Below are 24,370 nucleotides of genomic sequence, written 5' to 3' on the forward strand. Positions count from 1 at the left end.
GTAGAGTCTGAAGATCAATGCCCTTAAGTCTACAAAAGTCCATAAGTCTTCTATTCACATACATGCTTCCATTTTCCATTTAGAGTACTTTGATGGCCTTTATGTATTTTCGTTCTACATGAGTCTTGAAGTCTAGAAACTTCTCCAGCACTTCATTCTTGTTATGAAGAAAGTAGACCCAAGTGAACCTTGAAAAGTCATCAATGAAGATAAGTATATAGCGACCCTCGTTGATTACAAAAGGACCTGCTAATACCATCTGAACCATCTGTAGAACACTTGGTGCTCTTGAAGACTTCCCTTTCTATAACTTCCCCTTTGGATGCATATCCACTAAATCTGTCGAACATTCACCCTTAGAAAAGTTGATTTGAGGTAGACCTTTGACCATTTTGTATGTGCAAAGTTGTTGAAGATAGTGGTAGTCAAGATGACCATACTGCTCATGCCATAATTGCATGTTTGAATTTGATTGTGATAACAAGGCCTTTGAAGGAGACTTGGGTACAAAATGGGAGAAAGAGTACAACCTTTTGTTATGATTCACTTTCCCACTGCAACCAAGGAGTCATCTTTTTGACTGTGCACCTTTATTGAGTCTGGAAGGAACTCAACCCTATGTCTGTCTCCGAGGTGAGTGATTTGGTAGATTGAAAGGAGATTTGAACTTAGGTTTGGAACATAGAGAACATCCTGAAGCTCTCCATTTTCCATTTCCACATTTCCTTTTCCTTCAACTTCCACTTTGGTATCATTTCCTACGAAGATGTGTGGTACCTTTGATTGCTTCATTGAAGAAAAATCCTCCTTTGAAGAACCCATATGATATGAGGCACCTGAGTCAAATTTCCATTTCTTTGAAGAATTTGCATTTGCCATGAATGCTTTCCCTTTGCCCTTTGAATCTGAAGAAGACCCTTTATCCTTGTAAGCATTAGGCAATGGAACATTATGTCTCTTCATGATGTTGGTCAACTCATCAATCTTTTTAAGATAACACTCATGCTCTTCATGACCCAATTTCTTGCAATAAGCACACTTCTTCTTCTCCTTATTGTTGTCCCCTTTCTTGTTGGAATTCAAGGACTTGCCTTGTTGATTGGATTGTGGTGTTGTCTTTTCTGCATCCTCTAATTTGTTCTTACCCTTTCCTTTATTTGAAGACTGTCCAGCTGAATTATGAGAACCCTCATTATTGGCCACCAATTCTTTAGACTTAGATGATTTGAGAATCCCCATTGATTTCAACTTATTTTCTTCATCATCCAATAGTTTAGCATATTCATCAAAAGTGGTTTTCTTGTAGGAAGACCCTAAGGTAGTCTTAGAGGTGTTAAAAGAAGATACAAATGTGGAATACTCTGATGGCAGTTTCTTATGGATGAGATAGATCAATCTGTCATCTTTGATAGAATTCCCACAATCAATAAGCTCCGTCCTTAGTTCATTCACCTTGATGATGAAATCGTGTATTGAATCATATGACTTAAGATCTAAGGAGACAAGCTCATCTTCAATTTTGAACACATCCTCTTCAAACACTACCATAAAAGGTTTTCGAGGGTATCCCAAGTTTCCTTGGATTTAATACACTTCTTAATTTGATACATGATCTTATAATCAACCTCCAAACATATATCACCTAGGGCTTTCCTATCCATGGCTACCCAATCTGAAATTTCACTTGTTGATACATTATCACCTGCCAGTTTAGGAAGAGTACCATCTACATATTGTGAAACTCCATTATGCATTAAGTGATACCACATTTTTATGGACCATGTAGCATAGTTATGAGGAGTTAATTTAGGAAAGTTAAATTTGCCCATAATGTAGAAAATGAAAGAAAAGTGTAGAAAAGAGAGAACAAAACACCAAGAACACCCCCCCCTTCCCCAAAAAAAATAGATGCTTTGGGCACTTTATCAATAGTGCAATTACTATGGGCCACTTGCCAATTTTGGTCTTCATGGACTTATGATTTTTCTTGTTACAACCTATTAATGGATTACAAATTTGGAACTTTATAATGTGCTACAATTCTGAAGCAATACAAAGCAAAGAAAGGTCCTATTGTTGAAAGTGACACTTTTGTCCACACAACACTACAGTTTGACTACAGATCTGGAAAGTAGATGAAAAATAATGCACTTTCAAAAAAAAATGAAACCTATTTTTGACTCCTAATGTGCCCGTACGGAGCATTTGAAGTTGCAAAATGCAAGATTATGCAAGTACAGTCGCCAAAAAATGCAATTTTTGAACAATCTGTGCACCAAAACTAGAAAAGAGCTACACCACTAAAAAAAATTAAAAAATTCTACCCAATTTCAAATAAAAAATTGCACCTAATTTGGAGTCCAGATGTCCAAGTTATGGCTTCTCGAACAAAAACCAAAATCAATCTGGAGAGGGGTTTCATCAGCAAATGACGGGGTTAAATTTGACAGTCATACGATCGTCATAGTAGTTCAAAATTGCCCTAGAATGATGTCCAGAAGGGCATCAAATTTAGGCTAGTGGTCAGATGATATAAGCGACTCCAAGGGCCTGAGATGACATCAACATGATGTCATTTGTATAGATGATGATGTCAGCAATACAAAAAAGACATTTGTCCTTTGACTTGTCATATGGATCTACTGACTATACAGGCTGAGTCAGACCTGGCTATGTCACCAAGTTGTCTTGTTGTGCCACGTGTTGGGTGCGAAGTGGGTATTGTATCTACCACGTGGCAGGTGGGTATCTGGCCATGCAGGACTGCCACATGTTCACTAGGTGTAGGGAACGGAGGACTGTGTACATGTTGGCGACTGTAGACAAGAGGACGTGTCGCCATGTGGCATTGAAAATACAATGAATGTCAGTCAATTTTTCACAAACATCATTGGAACTGGAGAATCGATGTCAGACTTTAATGTTGTTGAAGTTCAAAAAATAGACCGTTGGGTTTATGTTAATAACAGCTAGAATGTTGATGATTTAATCTCACATTCACTGGGGAAGCGCAATATGCACTATTTAAATTGAAGCAGCTACAAAGATTTAAATGGGTAAGGCTAGCCAGGATGAGGGTGGCCCAAGGGTTGAATTTGCCTACCAGAAGATATAAGCCACTCGCCGAATTTGCTAAGTGCAGTGCCCAAATTTATGTGAGCCTCCCCCAAATTTGCAAAGATACAGCTCGTAGATTTGTAGAGCCCAAAATTTAATAACCCCGCCAATTAAAATAATACCCTACAAAATAAAATATATTCGCCAAAAATACAGAGCCGAGTTGGGGTGTCACTGCCCGGTTTGGCTAAAAAAAATTCTTTGCCTGGCCAAAATAATTCTGAAAATATAAATTTGAAAAATTTTTTGCTGAGAATAAAATAAATTCATATCAAAAAATCAAATAATCAAATCAAATTAGATCATACCTAAACTGCAAATCGAGGCCTTTGGGTTTCGATTTGCAAAAAAAATTTGCCTCACGATTAAGTTTCACCCAGTATAGGCAAATTTATAATCAATCTTCACCGAATCGACACTTTGGACACAACAGTGAGGTTAGATCTAGCTCTAGATGCTCCCAATTTCTACAGATCCTTTAAATTCGAGTCAAGGTGTTGAAGCATGAACAACCTTGAATAGCTATGTGTAGAGAATCTCCCTGAGCTCTGATACCATGTAAGAATTTGGCTTAGGCCAAAATTCACCCAAGACCAAGGAACTCAGACACAAGCACACAGTAGACCAAAGATAGAGTATGATTAGAATGGCGATATTCATTCAATATGCCAACTTGAGAGTGCACTAGGAGTGCCTGTATATAAATGCCTCAGGAGATCTTCTAGAATGCATAGAAGTCAGCATCATGATAAGTCATACAACTAGGCACATGTCCACCAGATATGGGTTATCCTCCATTAAGCATGGAATTGAGTGTGATGATGTAAGGATAAGCCTACAATGGTGTAGCACACAAATCAGTGGTGTAGACAACATGTGTTAAATTAGGAGTTTGGATAACTGTGTTGTCAACATGACAACTCAGTGAATGATGCAAACTCCTGTGTTGTAGACACCATGTGCATAATTAGAGTTGTGTAACTCATGAGAGTACACAATCTCCTCAGTGTCTCACATAAATAAATAATAAAATAATACAAAATAATTAAATAATGCATTAACCTAAGTAAACTTAAGTAAGTGTAATAAGTAAATACTTATTCACACCAACAGTCTCAATGTCTTTCTCTTGTGTCACTTCTTTGGTGACAAGACCAAAAATGCTCTTCCACAATAACTCATTTTGTTGAACTACAACTTCAATCTTATTTTGCAAAATCATTAAAATTTTGAATTTATGAACAAAAAGGTTCCTATACTTCTCCAAAAATGTTTCCTTTTGCTCTTTTGCTAAATCAAGCATAACCTTGGCTAATGTGCCTTCTCTAATGTCTTTCTCTACTAACGATGCATGTTCTTATCTTTTATTTAGTCTATTGTACAACTCAATATGAATCTTCTTCTCTACTTCATTAGGATTTTATTTATTACTTTCCATTGAATCTATCATGGCCTCCTCAACTTTAGTTCTATCATCATTATCCAATGTGTCATATTTTGTAAATCTAAAACTAGATAATCTTGCAGAGCTTCATAGATTGGCACATACCTTATCAATATTATTTACTCCTCTAGGTACTATAAATGGTTCACATGATTTTGTCCTCTCTACATCATCTTCTTCAACTTCTTTCACCTTTACCAATATTCTTCTCTTTGATTAGATCACAAAGGCTTTTGATTTTTTCTTCTTTGTACTATAGCCACTTGGTTTAGTAATCTTTACCACTCCTTTCTTTATAGATTGCTTCGTATTCACTACTACTTCCCTAGTCCTTGGTTTGGTTGGTGATGGAGGGGATAGGGGTGCCACTAGTGATTTCTTTGCAACTTTCTTTTCTTTAGGCATAACAAATTTAGCCTTCTTGGTGGGTGGTGTGACAACAACTAGGGCTTTACCCTAATCTTCTTCTCCTTCTTCCTCTTCCTCGTCACGACTATCTTTCTCTTCATCTTCTCCAAAACCTTGTGTGAGCTGCAAAGGTTCATTATCTTTTCCTTGGGTGCCTAGTTTTTCCTCTAGGTCTTCAATCATTTTCTTTTTTTTCTTCTCCTTAGAATCTATTTTGATGTCAACAATAATTCTTTCCTTAGCTTCTTAATACTTTCTAAAAGGTTTTGCTTCAGTATCAATCTCTTCTTTTAGTAATGCAATAATATATGCACTTACTGTATCACTATCAAATTCATAGTCAAATGCATGTATCCATGCCTTCCTAGGCATAACTGCCTGCACAAATGTTTTATCTATGTCCATTAAAAGACATACATCATTATAGGGTTTCATTACCAACTCTTCTGGTATTCTCATCCTTATCTTCATTCTTTATTTAAATTTCTCAAAATATGTGTCCATGAGATTCTCAAAAAAATCTCCTAATTGAGTTATGTATTCACTAATTTTCCTTGTCACTAATTTTTCTTATTCCCAAATAATATTACCAATACCAGGAAAATACTTCTAAACATAAAAGAAACTACACATAATAAGCGATCCAAACTTACACAGAGTTCTTCATCTTCTTGATTGATATCAAGTTTTCTACCAATTGAAGTTTCTACAACTTGAAAAGATCATATTCATGATCTTTCATGACAATCTTCCACACCTAGTTGAATTCCATACATAACACATTGTTTAGTCTACTTGATTAATAGAATTTGTGGGAAATTACTCTTAGTGAAAATTCAATCAATGGATTAGAGATGTTTGAGATGGACAACCCTCATCCATTCCACTCAGCTTCTGTGTTTGCCTCAACTTCCTCATAACTTAGATACCACATAGTCTTCTTCTTGTCTAGAATGGGACAACCTATAACCTTGTGAATCATTTTCTTGGTTATCTCAATCGATGCATTGTGTAGCCATAACTTCATATCATGGATCCTACTCAGTATAACTTTGATCCATTCAATCTTAAAATTCATTGGAAACTCTAGGAAAAGAATTAACCCTTTCCTTTCAATAATTTTGTATTTGTCCTTCAAAACTCCTTTTTCACATAATTTTTCATATGCCTCTTGAATCTCTTAGTCACCAACTTATCCAATCTTACACATATAACAACTTCATACATTATGGATCATGATTACTTTAGGTGGTATCGAGGATAACGAACCTATTGAGTCATCTTTCATTGTAATCTTAGGAATAGCACAAAATTTTGGTGAAGGACAAGTGCCACTCCTCACCAATTGAATGCTACTTACCTCTACTCCTTGACTCTTTCCTATGGATGATGAAGATGCCATATTTGTCTATTAGGGTTCAGAACTTCTTTTCTGGATAACTCGACACCGCTCAAATCTTCACTCTTTTAAACTTTTGTTCCATTTTTTCTCTTAATTGCCTTAAGATCTCATAAATTTCTCAAATTTCTCTATGCTCTTGAATTCTATGTGCAAGGTGTGAAATAATGTCTTCAAATTTCAATATATACTTCCTTTAGATCGAATTAGGAACTCCATTAATGTTGTATACTCTAGTAGGTGAAAGTTAGCTATCTCAGTTGAGTTTGTGCCTTTTGAACTAGGTTTTACTATACAGTTCAACCTATTCCATCTAACTTGGCCTATACTCAAGTTTGGCATCTAAAGTACTCATTCCATATTACAATGCTCAATCAATATAGATAAATTTACTAATGTTAGACACTAACTGTGTAAATGATTATTTTCACTAGTCTTTTCATAAATCTATTCTTATGCATATTTACTTATGCAAATATGAACTTTAGCTCATTTTATGTTTAGAACTGATGTAAGATATTTCATTAAATATGTAGTTCTTGATTAGTTTGAGATGATATGATCACCTCCTCCATTGGATTAGGTGATCTTAACTCCATTTGTTCCATTAGTTCCATCTTCTACCTTTTTCTTCCAAGTTTCTTTCATCTCCTTTGTTCAATGTTCACTTTGCCTTTACCCTTGGTGTGATTGTGATTTGATGTTGGTACTTGGGTCCTTCAATTTTTGCTTGAATGTCCAAACTTGTGATATTTGGAACATACATTGTTAGGTGCATAATTCTACCTTATGTTAGTCCAATAGGGCCTTGTTTGTGATCTACATTCATATTCTCTATGTCCATACTTTTGACAATTGTAACAATAGCCTTCAAATCTAGGTGTAGTAGATGCGTACTTAATTTTTTATCTACACTCATGTATTTGATGTCCTTGCTTCTTGCAGTAAAAATAATAACCAGTAAACTTGGGTTTAGGGTTTTGCATACCATTTTTGCTTCTACAAATGTTTGCAATATGACCAAGTTTTTGACAATGATAACATGTTGTCTTGCCTTTAGACTTTGAATTTCTCATCTCTCAATTCTTGGATGATTCTCCTTGCTTGGTAGACAAATAACCTGATCCAAAAGTGCTACCAAATGACCTCATTAGTTCTTTAATGTATTTCATTGATTCATTAGGCTTGTTGAATTTTTTCACAAGTTCTTTCTCAATCTTGAGTTAATTCTTCAATAAGTCCTTTTGTGATCTCATAATTTCTATCTCCATATCCTTTCTATTCAACTCTTGATTGAAAAGCATTAGTTGATTCATCATGTCTAGTTGAGTATTTGTAAGCTTTTGTACATCAGATGACCTTTCTTCAAGTTTGATTGTTATTTACCTTTTATCTTCCTCAGTGATAACCTTATCTTCCTCAACTTTATTCTTTTGTTTTGTCACTCCACATAGCCTCACTGATTGGATCTCATGTTCCCTTTTTAGTCCTCTAACTTCTTCATTCAAGATTCTTTTTTTTTCTAGTAGATATGCAATAGTTGCATCACTGTCACTTGAATTTCCTATTTCAAATAGTTCTTGAGTATCAACTTCTTCATAATTCAACTCATTTATCTATATGGCCAAGTTATTTCTTCTCTTTAGGGATTTACTCAGTTCTTGTCTTGCTACCTCAAGTTGTTGTAGTATGAGCTGGATGTCAATTATCTTCTTTTCAATAACTTTTCCCAATTTGTAAGCCTCTATTTCAATGATCTAAACTCCCGAGTTGCTAGAATTTTTTAGGAGAACCTCCACTCTGATACCAATTATTGGAAATCTTCATTGGGAAACAAAGATATTGAGAGGGGGGTGAATCAGGACATGTAACACTCAAACCTATTGTGGTGTACACAACACACACCCCATTCCTCACTAGGAATGGGGACCCCCTACTTTTTTAATGTTTTGTTAGAGTTAGAATTTTAGAGTCAGAATTTGAAAAAAAAAATTAAAAAAACAAAAAAATTACAAAAGTGAAAAAAATAATAATAATAATTTTTAAAAAACAAAATTTAAAAAAAATAATAGAATAATTTATAATAATAAAATTTGCACCACACATGGAAGCACGCCTCTCATGGAGGCGCCCATGTGCCCTCCATGGAGGCACTGTGTGCCACAAATGGAGGCGCCATGCGTGCGCCCTCCATGGAGGCATCGCACGCCACCAATGGAGGCATACCACGTGTGCGCCCTCCATGGCAGCATTGCGCGTGCCCCCTCATGAAAGGCATCGCACGTGCCCACTTAGTGCGCGCGCCAAAATATATAAAATAAAAGGTCCAAAATTTGTCTTTCAGAGGTGTTTGTCTTAATTAAGAATTTTCAACTATTCGGACAAATGTTTGCTTCTTTTTGTAGGTAAAAAAGATATCCTAAACTTGCGAGGTCATAACTTTTGACTTGGAGCTCAGAATTCAGAACCGCTTACACCATTGGAAAGAAGAACTAAAGATCTAATTTCAATCCTTAAAATAGGGAGCCTTCGGCTACACAATTTTAGGGACCGATGAAAGTTTCAACTTGAAATTTTGAGTAGAAGACCTCCGAAAAAGCCATTTAAAAATGCCTTAAAAAGTTTGCAAAAAAATATGAAAAAGTTCCAAACATTTGATCATCTGGATCACTTGGTTTCTTGTTGAGAAGGATAGGGCAGTTGGAGAGAAAACAAAGGTCAAAGATACAAAGGTTGGACACATGAAGTGGAACAGGTTCCTCATCTTATGCAGCTATTAATGACAAGATTCAACATAGGTGCCTTAGGATTTTAGATCGAAGAAGCAGAAGAAGTTCAAGTTTACGAAAGTGATTGGCTATAAAGAGGGTATAAATCATCAAAAATGGGCAAAGAATATATATACAAAAATTGATCTAAAACCCCATTTGAGCAAAACCCAGAAATCGTTTTCAAAATTAACAACTTTGATTTTTTGGTAATTTGAGCTATCGAGGTGCGTAGGTCTGCATTTTTGAGCTCTCTAGGTACGCAGGTCCGCAGCTCCACAAGTCTGCAAGTTAGAGGTGCACTGACAGTTGACTGCCAATTCCAAAAATAGCACTTTCCATGCATTAGGAGCGCATTCTGATGACAAGTTAACTCCGACACACATCTAGTGAAGAGGCAGATTCTCTTTTTGGTGACTCCATGCACTTCCACCTTGACTGATGGCTTCCTCCTACTTTCTCTCTCATGTTTTCTCTATTTTTGACATGTAAAGGGCTCATGCATCTAATTAATGAATAAAATATGGATGTAGTCCTTCTAAGCACTAGTTTGATTGTCAGTTTGTATATATTTAGTTTGTTTAAATATGTTAAAAGCATTTTATTGCATCAAGATATCTCTCACTCTCAACACAAATTGAGGAGACAATTTCTTATAAATACCCCATTGTAAAATGTAAGAAAGGCCGCTGTTATTATGCAATAAAATTATGCTTTTGGTGCTACCATTCAGAGTGTAGTTATTCTTGCCTAAATGTGTCATTGTTTTGTGGATTTTATTCATGAGATTGTGATTGATCCAAAGGTTTATTGTGTTGTTTCTAGTTGTGCGATCTTTTAGTTTTGGTCTTTGCTATAGATATATGAATTCCACTAACATAATGAGCTTGAGAAGAGATCACCCGATTGTGTCTACATAGCTTTTTGTCTCGCATGAGCGCACTTTCCGTGGCCTTGCGATTTGATGAAAAGTGAAACATCATTCAATTTGTTAAAGATTCTCACCAACAATTGCATCCGTGGATCCTAGGAAGCACTGCTCCTATTTTCATTAGTTTCCTACCAATTTCTTTGAAGGTTTAACTCGCAACGTGTTGTGTCCTTTAGCTTATGTCCGTTTAGGAATTTCAATTTCAAGTCATTTGATTTTACGTTATTTTGCTTTTAGTTTTGTTATTTTCTTTGCTAACCCCTTGTTAGAATATGACCTCATAGTAGCTGCATTGTTAGAGTTGCATTTATTGAAAAATAGAAAAATAGAAAAATATTGTTCGTTTGGTGTGATATTTTGAGATAGCGAACAAATTTTACTTCAATTCCAAGATAAGAGAGTTTTTAGAACCAGCAAAGGTCTCCTTGTGAACACTCACGTTTATCTTCTATTGAGCAAATTTTGGTACGTCACAAGATACATATTGAACCTTGGAGTGGATCCTTAAAAAGATTTGCTTTTCAAGAGAGGAATTACACTATGGATTCTTGCAAAATGAACGCCCAACAAAACCTTTTTACAATATTTTAGTGTATTCACCATATTTACCATCTCATGTCTTACGATGCATAACATAACACATAAAATCAAACTGTAGTAACATGTAGATCTAATCTATCAATCACATACATAAAATGTAAGCACATAAAAAAAAGATTTGGTTACCTAAAAACCCTCCAACGTGAAGGTAAACTAGGGTGGGGGTGACACCCATAAATCTTCACTACTATTGTAATAAAGTTAACTTGTTAGGTTTACAATGTTGATCATAGTAGATGATCTACCCTATGAGGGGTCTACCCTATTAAAAAAATTAATATTTTTAGGTCTTACCCTATGAGAGGATTTTATACTTACAATAGAATAAGGATTTTATACTTACAACAGAGTAAGGACTCGGATAAGAGATTTCCAAAGATCTGCTAAGACCACTCTATTAAGGGATTATCCCTAACTCAATCTGTTAAAACTGATTTAGTACTTGACCCTCAATTTTCTTCTGATTAAATGGTTTTGGATCTCCTCTCTTCAATCTAATATAGCTTTATTGTCCTCTACTGCTTGATAAGGTCACTTCCTCTATTATGCAATAACAAAATGCTTTTGCCTCTTCTGTAATGTTCGCACTTTGATAGTTGATCTGCTATGTGATCGCATGAATAGCTTGCTCACTCGTTGTCACCTTCATCATGAAAATAGGTTTAGATCTTCTCTATTTAAAGATTTCATAAAGATTTTTCTAAATGCTTCCTTATTTCACCTCTTCATCTGATTGGTTGATCATGATACATAGGGATCTTTGATCCATGTCATAAAATGTGTAATAACCTCTGTAACAACCTCTACAAGTATTAAATGTTTTGTCCACATTAGCCCAAAATGATTTACCTCAAATTTTGCATCATTCCTAACTTGAATGTCAATTCTACGTTTCTTGACACTTATTGTCTCTAATACTCAACATTCACTATTCATGTGATTGCTACTCGGTCTCTATTGTGCCTAGTACCTTTTGCATAACCCGGCATCAATAAGCTCAAAATTCTTGGAAATCATTAGGCTTAGATTATAATGGAAATATTTGAAAACTAGAGACTTTCTTGGCTCCTATAGAGCTCGACTTATACATGTTTATATGTAAGTCTTTATATATCTTGGCCTATATAGAGTAGCTCAGCCACAATGATGACCTTCTGACTTTGCCTAGTAGATGACTAAGTATTTGACACTAGTAAACAACAATAGTTAGAGATACCAATAGTATTCTCCATGTACTCTTCTTAGTAAAAGTCTTACCTAGTCTTCCTAGATGAAGTCAAGCATTTCTACTGTACAATAAAATATTGTGTTCAACAAGTGTTGTCACTTATCTTCATTTTTCTATTATCTGGGAATGTAGAAAAGACCTCATAAACTTTTTTTTCTCTTAGTTCCACAATATTCTCCTTCAAATATGCACTCATAGCTTCTGTGAGTAGGACATCTATAGGTAGTGAGGATAGCAGCACTATCTGGTTTCCTGCATCTTCTTTGAGTAAAGTAATCACATATTCTAGTTATGCAATTTCTTGGTTGCTAACCAACTCAATATGGTGGTTGATAACCAACCATTTTTTAGCCTATTGCATCAACAATCATAATCTAGACATTCTCATACCTTGATATAGGTTTCTTGTGCTTGGCTCATGCGACCATCTACCTTGATCTAAATCATGATTCTAGATTATAACACCTAGTGTGATACCTGCGGTATTGTTAATTCGAATGTGAATAGAATAATTTTTGGACAACAGATTATGTAAGCCAAAAAGTGGTTCATTTCATTTAGGATTTAATTTTATACAAAGTATGATGAATTTGAAGGGCCACAATATCCCTTTGAAAATAATAAATAGCCCACATAATGTTTATTACAAAATAAAATATCAAAACTATGAAAACTATTAAACAACTATTTTAAATTTTATGTCTACTTGTAGAAGTCATAAATTTCAACACAGCTCAAAAAGTACACCACGTACACTGTTGGAAAGATAATCAAATTATTTATCTCCAATTTTCGATGACCTATCTTTTAGGGCCCAAAAATGCCCCAAAGACCTCCAAAAATGCCAAATATTAGAACATAGAAAATACCAAAAATCTAGATTTCAATATTTTCCCATTTCTTCTTTTTCTAGTCTCCTTTGGATCATCATGGACCATGTTTTGATCAATCAGTGTATGATGTTTAGTTTTGCATACAACCCCTTTTAAGTTGTTTAGTTTAGTTTTCCACTGAAGTCTCACACTCAATCAGTGAACTTCCAACCACTTCATGCTTGGCCTTTTGCTCTCATTGGCTTTCTTTTCCCATACCTTGTTTAAGTTCCTTCTGACTTCTTCCTTGTCTATTATCTTGTTATTTTCATTGTTATTCAATTTTTGTACTTGGGTTCCTATCCTTGATCTACAATCTTTGGAAAGATGACCTATCTTACTACAATAGTAATAGCTTTTGTCTATTCCTCTCCGTGGCCCTGAGTAGTTCCCTTGACTGACCCTCATTTTGTAGAAATATATCATATGTCCTTTGTTCTCATAAGTTGAACATACAAGTGTGTTGGACTTGTTATTCCACCCAGTGTTGAAGGTTCTATGTGACTATTGGTTTCTCCATTCTCTTGATCAATAGACCTTGGCCATGTATCCATACTTGTTACAATAGTTACAATACCCATCAAATATTTTCTCATAAGTATGAGATATGCACTCTTGAGAAGATTGATCATATTGATAGAAAGTTTTACAATACTCGTAGAAGGTATTATGTGCAATATTTGCAACCTTCTTATGCCAACACAAATTTGAGGTGTGACCTATTTTGCCACAACAAATACAAGTCAGTTTATTAGGCTTCTTACCTTTAGATGATGTTTTCCCTTGTCCATGTCTAGTTTGGTTCTATCTCTCAGATGGCTCACCTCTTTTAGTCTGGTTGTCTCCTTCATTACCAAGACTGATTATGCTCTTGGTCTTCCTTTGAGCTTTAAGTTTCTCATCTATCTTCTTTGAGTTGACATTGAACCTTTTCACCTTCTCATTTATTTCATTGGTGCTCCTCAATTCCTCAGCTAGCTTCTAAATCTACTCATATTTTTATCTGGAAATCTCTTCATTCGATCTTCTAGTTTCCAAAACTTCACTTCGCACATTTTTCATTTTCTTGTAGTGCATGTGCAGTGTTACCTTTCTCTCTTTATGCTTGACTTAGCCTTTCTAATGCTTCTTCTAGCTCTCTTTACAAATTTATGATAGACTTAGTTTCTTGTTATCAGTCATAAGGTCAGAGATTATTTCTTTAGATCCATCTATGTTGTTGTGCTCTTCCATTTTCTCAATGGCCTCATGGCTCTCACTAAGTTTCTTCATAAGTTCCTTTCTCTTTGCTAGTGACTCTCTCAACTTCTTTATTAGATTCTCAATAGTGGCAAGAGGTTCTTCATGCAATATTTTGTACTTATGGTTGTTTCTTGATCTTCCCTTAATCCATCAAACTTATGACTATCAAGGTCTGCACTTTGATACCAATTATTGGTCCCAATTAGTACTAAGAGGGGGGTGAATCAGTACTGACTACTTAATTTCTTAAGCACTCCAAATATAGTAATCAAAAACCACTTGAGTGCTAACAAAGTTATGAATGTAGTAAATATAAATAGGTAAAATCATACACAAAATCATTCATCAATGGACACATATTTTATACGTGGAAACCCTTGACAAGAGGAAGGAAGCCATATTGGGAATAATATACCCACTAGCCTTTTACTGTACATAAAAGGTTGCTCGATTAAGACTTATAGCTTTTTCCTTCTAGGAACACATTAGTTAATAATTTTAGTAACCTATTAGGATCACAATCAACCTACTAAGGCTACCTACTTTTATGATTTAGCACTCCTTCTGAGGGGCACCTGCTTAAAGAATTTAATATATGCTTACTTTTGAAGCATGCTCAGTTAAGAGCTTTAAAAATATTATAATTGTTAGAGAGAAATAAAATGTGATCTAATATCTGTAGAACTTCTTTCTTGATAGATCTTCAACAAATACCTTTAGAATGTATTGTGATCTCCTCTTGCCACTTGGGAGAACTTTGTGATAATCTTTGTATCACTCTACATTTCTATCTCTTAATCCCTTGTCTGCAGTGCACAACTTCTTCTCATGGGTAGATGTACCTTTCCATTTTGATCCTATGTTTAACAACTCATCTTCTTCATTTTGCTCTACCTTCAAACTAGTTTAGCATGCCATCTTATACTTATTGCATTTCTTTTCATTCTAGCACATAAATTATCTTTTTATTTCCAACTCTCTCTTCTCTTCAAAATGTTCACCCTTGTTTTTGATTTGTGAAGACCCTTTTATTTTTGGGTGGAAAATTGCTAGATGATTATCCCACTCAAACTAGTGAATTCAAAATTTGCATTTTTGAATGGTACACAAACAACCCATGATACCTATGGCATAGGCTCTTAGACTAATAGCTCTTCTAGTCTAGTCTTGGTCTAGCCTCAATTCATTTGTCCTTTTTGAATCCCGTTGCACTTGTCAGAATGCTTAATGCAAATTTTAATGAATGTCGTGCCTACTTTGTCATGTCATAGTAATGACTCCTCATGTTGACTGTAACAATATTTGATTAGTATTTATCTCCTATGTAAACTATTGAAGATGTCTACATGTGCATGTGAGATGGTACATTCTCCTTTATTGATTGTCAATCAATGACAACACTTTTGGTGTGTAAAGTGTTTATGACATCATCCTTCGTTATGCCAATGAGATTGATTGGGTCAACAAGTCTGTCTTGCTCAAAAAAGATAATTTCCTAGTGCTACAGAGAAGGTATTCCAAAGTGTAGCAATATGCTTTTTATGCTTATGTCCTTGTCTAATTGTCCTGATGCATGATAGGAACAAGAAACTTGTAAGGAAGGGAATCTACTTCAAAAATATAGTTAATAGATTTGTTTAGTTTCTTATATTGTGAATTTGTGTACATGGTAGGTTAGATACTTCCAATTTTCCAAGAAGTTCACGAGCACAACTATTTCTCTCATCAAGAGAGTGAATTCTAATGCTTTGTCAAGTTGTAGAATTATAAATTTTTATGTTGTGACATTTGTGCATTATGTTTTTGATGTGAATGACTCTGATCAATGGATTACTTCAAGACCATTAATCATTTGTGCATTATGTTTTTGATGTGAATGTTGACTTTTTTGTCGCCCTTTAAACCATTATAGATAAATGATCAAAGACATCTTTCAAGGGCTAAGTTCTATTTTTTGTCAACACAAGATGTGTGCTATATTTTCTTCTCAAGTGGTTGAAACATCATGTGTTTTTGCCATTGGATAAAATTGCTTATTGAAGGAATATTTTTTGTGCATCCCAATGAACGAAGTTACTTGATAACTCTTATTGAGTAATATTTTTTTTCTTCTTTGATGTATGGTCTTGAAGAAAACATCATGTGTTTTCAACATGGTGGGTCCTTGATACTTTCCAAGAATTTTAAATGTCAACCATCCTTTTTGAGATCAGTGGCTCATATTTTATCATATGTTTGTGAGTAAATTTGAGGAGAAGAAAATGTTGCTACCAAGATTTGAGGAGCTAAAAATGTTGTGTGTTTTCAACTTTTCACATGTTTACAAGTAAATATGAGGGATAACAATTTTGAATGTGAAGGTGCATAGGCCAAAAATATTGTTCATTTTCACACCTATGTTAAATTTTTACTTGTGAATGTGACATGGCTTGAGAGTAGAATATTTAATGTTGAGCTATTTTTTTGGGTTCTACACGTGACGCAAATATTTTTCTTCTACGTTTCCACTTGTAGAGGGTATAGGCATGATTATCTTGACTAAAAGGGCATTTATTGGCCACTTCATGGATTAGATATGCATGGAAATTAGATTTATTCTTATTTATTCTACTTGGGTTGTCCCTTCATTTTGCAAGTTCCTTCATTTCTAGGTTTTTTCCTATCATTTCATGAATCAAGTGTATGTACAAGATATGATTTTCACTAATATTTATTGACCGCAAGTCTGTAGCCTAACTCTATTGAGATTGGAGTTTGAAATCAATTGTTGTTATTTGTGTTATGCTTGATCTCTTTTTAAGGTTGTCTTGTGCATATTTGTAGGGGCTTCTTCTCTAGTTCATTATAGTAGCATTATGCTCTACAACTTTAAATCCCTTTAAACCTTTCATGAATAGAAATATTCATTTTACCTTATCTTCCTAGTCTAAATTATATGTATTGTATTGCCTTGTATGGATTGTTTCTCTTCTATTTTTCCAAGTTTGTATGTTGTTTTTAACTTGCTCGTCAATGTTGTCTTATGAACATGTTTCCCTACGATATTTCAATAATCTTAGCATGCATTTGTTTTCTTGGGAAGGTAGATTAGAGTCAAGAGTAGTTTATTTAGAGGTTTTATTCATGTTTTGTGCAGCTACAGGTAGAGGGACTAACCAAGTTTGAATCTGGTGCATCACCCCCTTTCCCTTTCAATATTTAAATTACATGCAATCCTTCTCCCTTTTTCCTCGGATTGGTATTTACTTGTGTATCCTAATTGTAAGGAAGTTATCCTTCTCCATAGATTCAACCTTAGAGCATAAGTCCCACACTTGGAGGTCATTTCCATGATACACAAGGTTGCATGAGGGTCATACCTCAAGAATGGGTGCAAGATTTTGTGTCCATAGGTGCCAATAAACACTATTTTTTGTGTTAATGAGAGGATATATTGCATATTACCATCTTTATTACATGGTTTTGGCCTATTCTCCATGGATGACATAAAGGTCTCTTACAAAAAAGTTGCTAAACTTTTGGAGTGTGTTATAACTTGTTACAATTACAATGAATTGATGCAAAAAAAATTATATTTAAAAAGTATCTATAAGTATGCACTCTCAAAAAATTATATATGATGGAAATATAGTGATCAAAGTAAAAGAGTGGAATAAGGCAAAAAAACAAGAGGAAATATTGCAGGTTTTATAAACAATACGCAACTCGGGTAAACCAATAGGAAACTCAATTACATATTTGAGGCAAGTGAGGGAAATGTTGAGATAATGGGTGTTGCACACATTGCATAATATTGTTATTTTATTATGTAATGTTGTACCTAGATGGACGTGCAACATGTAAAGATTCCCATGGAATATTCTTGATGAGTTGTATTGTAACATTGTGATAATATTTTATGTAATTATTTAATATTGGAGAAAAAAGAATTAAATGCCCAATATTAAATGTGGGGTCAGTTGGTTAGGTAGCACATGGTTTTAGCACATGGTTTATGTAATACCACTTAGTGGTTTTGTGGGACTTGCTACTATATAAGTAGCCACAAGGGTAGTTGTTATAGAGAGAGAGTGACAAGGAGAAGACAAAAGGCAAGAGTCGAGTGGGACAAGGCTTGACAGGTTAGCCAAGGGAGCATTTGTGAAGGTTGAAAGCATGGCATGGGATGTGTGGATTCATGCTTGTTCACATAGTTTGCTCGGTTGTGGCTATGGCCATGAAGGCTTCCATGGTTGTATGGCAATGGTATTTTTTGCTGAATAATACATGTGATGGATGCTTTTGGAGGCTAGGTTTTTTTCCTCAATGAGGGTTTCCCAGGGTATCTCTTGTGTCGCAATTTTGTGGGTATGTTGTCTATTCTCTTGCATGTGGATTTTAATTCCATATTTATTTTAGATCTATTATGGGTTATGTGGAAAGGGTTATATTCTTTGTTGCTTAGTTTCCTTACAGGAAATAGTGTATTCATATGCACAATATAATCAAAAAGTGTAGGGGAAGAGCTACTAATTGATCAAAAATTAAATCGTATAGATACACACAAAGTTACTATGATGGAGGTGGTACATATTATATACCTTATAGACCAACCTCCAATTAACAACTCCAATGTACCATTTGATTATTAAGTTTTTTGGGTAACTCTATTGGTTTCATTTAACTTATGTTCTTTTGTACTTAATTTTTTGTTAGCATGAATGATTGGAATAGCTATATGGGGGAGTTTGTTAGATTTTCAAAGAGATGATTGTTTCCTTATGTGTTGCATTCATGACAGTGTTTGTTATTGATGTCAACATATTAGTTATTTGGATAGTTCCATCTGAGTTACCAAGGAAGTTTTGTACGATGAGGTTCATGGTTAGATAGTTGTGTTATGTGCATTTGCATATATATTCAAGAATGTATTTTGATACTACGTCTATGTTCACAGAATAAATTTTGTAGTTTTACATGAGTTACAAAAGATTTTGTGGAGACTTCTCTCAGAGCGAGTTTCTGGTAAACAATTTATGTTAATTGCATTGTATCTTTTAAGTATTGTTTAGTATACTTGTAAATTGGTTGAAGAAATGGCGAGGATTCTTAAGTTTACATGATGGAATCATATGATCATTTTGTGCAAATAATATGTGAAGCTTTTTCGCTGTATTATTTCCAAGAATCTAAATTTTGCTAATTTCTTTATGGGAAGTGTAATTTGTAATGTAATGTGTAATGTAACATCCTATTGAAGTCCTATATTATTCATTGTAAATTAAGAAATCCTTAAGGTTGACTGAATGCTTTTTTTAGGACTTGGCATTAAGGAAAGATTGTTTCCTTGGTTGTAAGTATGGCAATTAAATCAGTGAGATCACAAGTTTATGTTATGCAAGCTTGGACACAAATTATAAGCAAAGACTAATGTTATGATGTATTGTGAACTTTAAAGGAACTATATTCACAAAAAATTTGTTGTTTAGTCGGTTAAAGAACTTGGATATGTTATCTCGAAGATTTTTTAGTGAAGACAGTCTCAAGACTATTTGAACAGTGGGTTCATTTGTCCTCTTTACAACTCCTAACAAGGTTGGAATCTCTTGACAGAGATCCAAAGTCTCCTAATAGGGACTCACATGAAGTGATTGTATTTCATTATCCCCTAATAGAGTTGTAGACGCTTAAAATCATCCCAAACACTATATTAATTCATTTAATATTTCCTTTCATATTATAATTATTTATTTATTAATTAATTATATTTGTCATATTCTTCTACTTATTTAATTAAATTTATTTTTTAATTAAATAGGTTCATTTCCCCAATGTATTTAAACTTAATTTGAATACATCCCCTCTAATGTATTAAATTTATTTAGTACATGGTGCTCCATAAATTATATTTTAAATAAATTCTAATTTATTAATTTCTTTAATCTTGTGATTAAGTTAAATCTTATTTAATTTAATCATAATCCTATCTTAAAACCTAGTCTACACCCATCACTCTCATCCTTCTAAGCCTATCCATTAATTAATCCCACTTTATTATCCTAAACCTCTTCTAATCACCTCTTTAGCAACTAAGTGGTTGCTCACACATGTGAGAAACACAAGGCTCAAGGAGCCTCCCTTCATTAAACTCTCCAAAGAGGTACTCTTACACCTTTGTTCCCCACTCCTTTCCCCAAGATTGCTCACACATGTGTGAGCATACTTTGAGCCTGTCAACCATAAAGGCTATTTTTGACTTTTGCATGGCTTTTCCTTTAGCCCATGTGTCTCCCTTATGGCACCTATGTGGATGCCACATAGATGTCACCTCCCCAAGGCCTCTCTCAAACCTATAAATAGAGCTCTTGTCTCGAGCATTTTTTCATCTCCCTCATTTTGCATTGTTATCATGCTAGTTTAGAGTTAGAGCTTTCATAGTAATTTACATGTTGCTACTAACCCTTTGGTATTTGTTTACTTCTTGCATTTTTTTTTATATTCATTATAGTATTGCACTCTTAGATTGTCTTATTACATCCACTTCCATTATCCATTGAGTGCTCTCAAGAATGGTTGCTTCCATAGCCATCTCTTGAAGCATTCTTCATCATTTAGCTTAGTTGCATGTTCATTGTTGCATTTTAATTACCATGGGATTCATTAGTTGTGTTTGGGAGAGCACACCCACATCCCATAAATCTAAAGCACATCAACAAGGTCTCTTATGGGCACCCTTGTTGAGTTTTTTTGAGGTTGTGTGCGAACTCTTTCTTATCAGTTGCATTAGTAGTAAAACACAATATTTGTTAGTAGTTTTCTTGATTTTGATATGGTTTTATGTGCATGCTACTAATGTTTTCTTGTTTATGCATGCTTCTGACAAGTTAGGTTTTCACGCATACATTTTGGCATGCCTGGTGGGACCCAAGTCCCTATTCCATTCTTGAATTTCATCAAAACCTGTAACTTGTTGTCAAAATTTGTACACTATCATCTCCGCTAAGATGCAGTGTCATCTTTGAGGATGGTTTGTCATCTCCACAAATCAGCATCTCCGCTTACTAGCATCTGTACTTACTGGTGTCTCCACCTCTCTTTTTTAAAACCAGTTAATCCTGCAAAATCACATATTTTGTCATCTACGATATTTTTTTAACATCTTCGAACATCAATTTTCCATCTTCATAGTTTACCACTCTATCGTCTATGTTGCAGGCGAACATAAATTACCTTTTTAAATGTTTGTCGTCTGTGATATTTAGCCTATTTTATCATCAATGTTGTTGGCATATTTGACTCCACGTATCATTTGACTGTCGTATTTGACTTTGTACTCTATCGTCTCTACTAGATAATACTTCCATAATTTTGTCATTTGCATTGATTGTTATCTTCAAAGTTTAGTGTCTCTGAGACTATTCTGTCATCTGCGAATGTAAAATCGTCAATGAAAAGCAAATTGTACTGCTCATTGTTATGTCATTTGTGAGGTTTAGCATCTATGTTGTCCTATCATCTGCACCTAGTGTCTGTCATTTGCGATTTTATCATATTGACTTATATTTTTGTAATGCCTAACTCGTTATTTGGTTGATCTACAAGAATTTTTAATCTGGTTTTCATTGGAGGGGACAAACTTTGGGATATTTTTAGTGATTTTAATCACTTGGAGATTTGTAGTGATTTTAATCACTTAGGGATTTATATTGATTTTAATCACTTGGATATTTGTAGTGATTTTGATCACCTATAGGATTTAAGATGGTAAATGAACTTGTATGGACTAAACATTTGTACTTAGAATGCATGCTGAAACTAATATTAAAAATCCAAATACACTCTTGAATGCATTAAGGTAACATTACACACTCTTGAATGATTTAAAGAAATTTACACACTTTTTATTGGGGATGATGTTCAAATGCACTCTTGAATTCCTTAATGAATATACAAGCTTTTCATTGGAATGTATGTGTAGAGTAATCAAACACAATCTTGAGTGCCTTAAAGAAATTGACATGCTTTCATTGGAATGAATGGTTAGATAGTGAATACACTCTTGAATAAATAAGAGACAAAGAAGCTTGCTATGAAATATTTGGATTTGGTGCTTAAAATGAATTCACTCAATCTTGAATGACTTAAGGGAATTTGTTTATTTTCAACATTTTGCTTATGTTGAAGATAATCGATTTACTTTATGTTGACGAATCATTGCTTTTATTATGTTGACAACACTGTCAAGTTGGAAAGAATGATGCATGCTTAAACATGAGTGTCTTCAAAAGTAGATAGCAAATCTAAGCTTCATTAGGAAATAACAAGTGTCTTTTAAATCCCAAGGCCACTTACGTATTCTCTCCTCTCGCACCTTTGGGTGATCTTGAGTGCACAAGAAATAAGTGAGTCTTATTTTTATTTTTAGGAGGCCTACTTGGAGATTTCATTACCCCTTGGGACAACCTCAACTCTAGTGTTCTAGTAGAGTATAAATATCGGAAGGTGAATCGATAGACACCTCTCTTGGAAGCAAAATTTTGTCACTCTTGACTAAGCCCCAAAGAACTTTATACCTTTGGGAAGTGAAGGTGGAGATTTGGGTTACCATCTTCTCCCAATTGTGTGACACTATTTTCTTTCATCTATAGATTTGGGCCTCACGTACCTTTCGTATATCGAGGACACCCTCTAGATAATCTTTGTGCATCCTAGTGGCAACCTTATTAGGATTGTTGATGTGTTTAGCATGCTTGATTGTTTAAACATCCAAAACCAATACCAAACATCAAATGAGTTCAAAAATTAGTGAAATAGTGAGCTAAACTTCAAGTGAGTGAAATGGTTGTAAGTGGATCCTCTTGACCTATGGTTATTTTTAGGAGTTCTTATATTTGGTCTAGCATTTGAAAGTCACTGGGTCTTTTTGTCACAAGCTTATTTGCAAAATTTTTGTACTTGGTCTTGTAACTAGGTTTGTTTTGTTCCTATTATGACTGACAAAGTCAAACCTAAGAAGGTGAAATTATCCAAACCATTTGCCTACAAGGAAAGGAAAAACCTAGCACACAGTGATAAACAATTCTGATATGCTATCAAAGACATCAAGAAAGAGGAAGCTAAATAGGATCATTATGACAAAATCTCATACAATGGTAAACTTCAAAATTGGTTTTCTTTCCCTGGAGTGAACTCAAGATTTTTGTTTCTAGTGAGAGAAGATTGAGTTATTCACATAGTGACCATATCACCCTCATTTTCTACATCAATCCATTTTCAAAATTCCTAGTCTTCCATTTGCAAAATTTCCACTAGAGAGCTTGACCATTTGAACCTTAATCTTCTAGCATAAGAACATCTCAGTTACAAAAATTTTGAGATTACAACACTAGACCTTTATCCATAAGCAAACATTTATCATAGTTGCACTCACTCATTTGGGATCACAAGTCCATCTCCAAATAGTGAGTAATCTATTCAGTGTCTTATCTTGCCCAAATATCACTTGTCCATCTTTGGTAGGAGAAAGATACTTTTATCCTATATCACACTTGGTTTGCCAAATTAACAAGGTCTTTTGTTTACATTTAGGTTGTTGGCCCTTTTATAATATAAGGTTTAGTTTCTCTCTTAGATTTCCTATTTTCTTCCATAATCTTCTACCTATTAGTTTGGTCACAATTGTATGGTACAAACACGATCTAACAGGCTCACATTTAACCCTATGTCTTGTTTATTGGAATCACTAAGACAACAAGAGATGGAGAATCCTTTTCCTCCATGATCAACCTCATTGGGGAACAAATTTTTCCCTAGTTCAAACTTTGGTATGCCTAGCTCAACATCCACACAAGAATTAGAGAATACTTTTTGAAACGCCACTCTAGGGAGTAATTCACATGATGATGAAGAGGTGTAACAAGATGAAGATCCCATTGACAATAATAGCATCACTAGTGATGTCCAAACATTTCTTGCAAATCCATACAACTTGGAAATGTTGGAAAAATCTATTAGGGCAAACAAGATGAAGATCTTCCTAAACCTAAAGATGGTGTTAACGTCCCTATGAGTTTTGATGAGAGCACTTTGTTTAGACAAATTACCAAGGATGGTGCTCTTGTGTTGCCAACTTTAAGCATAGCCCAAACATCTTGCAAGGAAAAATAACCTATGGTGAGAAATAGTTCCATACCTACATCAAGTGCTTCAACACAACCTATGTTTCAATTAAGTGTGGAACATATTCAACAAATCATTAGTGTTATGCCCAACACTACTACACATGCTAGTATTTCACAATCAACCTTGATAGGTCCAACTATAGGATGCTTAAACATTGGGAAAGTATCTACACAACATATGGAAATCCTAACACAATTGAT

Source organism: Cupressus sempervirens, chromosome 11 (genome assembly GCF_028749045.1).
Source record: "Cupressus sempervirens isolate cs-2001-9-10 chromosome 11, ASM2874904v1, whole genome shotgun sequence".
Lineage (NCBI taxonomy): Eukaryota > Viridiplantae > Streptophyta > Pinopsida > Cupressales > Cupressaceae > Cupressus > Cupressus sempervirens.